Raw genomic sequence first — 927 nt, 5'->3', positions numbered from 1 at the left:
TATAAATAAAAAAATATATATATTTATATGTAAAAAATTATCCTAGATCTTATTTTTAATCCTTAATTGGCCCTTGTAAACTCTTTATTATTTGCTATTTTAGCCACAGACAGAAGCAAAGATATCTTACAGTAGTAATTACGTTTTTAAATTTTCCGGGTTTTGGCTGAGTGCTGTAGCTCAGAATATAGACTTCACACACCCTGTGTTGACAATTTGACCTGCGCAGATAGATGCGAATAAAAAAGGAAGGCAATGGGGTAACACAATAGAAAAGAAATGTTCTGTGCCACAGAAAAGAAAGAAAAGTCAACTTTTTTGGCATAAATTAATTTTCAATGTATTTTACAGATCGCAGATTTTAAAAGTACTTGAATTTTCTTTCAGATTTGGTTATCCCTTTGGGACACACCCAAGTGAAAATATCCTGGCTGTTAAAGAAAAAAAAATGCAAATTATACATATGTATTTGTGGAGTCCCAGATGTGACTATCATTAATAATCATGCCACCTAGTTATAATTTCCATGGGTTTTTGGAGGTAAGTTTAAAACATGTTGTTACTCTTACTGTTATTTTAGTTTTTAGTTAATAAGAGTAATAGTCTAATGTTATTTCAGCTTATTGGAAGACATTGTACAGAGATTTAATTCAAAATCATTGGTGGTCCAGGTCAAGTTTATATAATTGAAGGATATTTCATAATTTGGGAGTTAGTTTAGAAGTTAGTTTTTTTTTTCTTTTGGTATATTTGGTATATGCTAATTTTCATTTCCTTTTCCCAGAAAGGTTAGGTTATAAAATTGTGTTTCTTGGGAACCAGCAGTTAGCGTAATGGCTATGTCGCTGGACTCCCACGTAGTTGATCGCGGTTCGCGTCCCGGACCCGGTGGCTTAAAACTCACGCCGGGCGCGTGTGCGTGCGTGC

At 33.9% G+C, this 927-nt stretch overlaps 1 protein-coding gene and 1 long non-coding RNA gene across 2 annotated transcripts in view; both read left to right on the top strand.

Moving 5' to 3' along the window:
* LOC102478490 (uncharacterized) overlaps positions 1-502 on the top strand; it is a 21,948-nt gene extending 21,446 nt beyond the window's left edge. Inside the window, exon 3 of the long non-coding RNA XR_333488.2 lies at positions 388-502. This is a non-coding gene — a long non-coding RNA (uncharacterized LOC102478490). The remainder of the gene's footprint in view (positions 1-387) is intronic.
* NEBL (nebulette) overlaps positions 1-927 on the top strand; it is a 460,558-nt gene that overhangs the window by 257,898 nt on the left and 201,733 nt on the right. The gene's annotated exons all lie outside the window — the stretch shown is intronic.

This window comes from Tupaia chinensis, unplaced genomic scaffold (assembly GCF_000334495.1).
Source record: "Tupaia chinensis unplaced genomic scaffold, TupChi_1.0 Scaffold000060_1, whole genome shotgun sequence".
In the NCBI taxonomy this organism is placed as follows: Eukaryota; Metazoa; Chordata; class Mammalia; order Scandentia; family Tupaiidae; genus Tupaia; species Tupaia belangeri.
The sequence above is the reverse complement of the archived record's forward strand: the minus strand, read 5'-3'. Positions and strand labels throughout refer to the sequence as shown.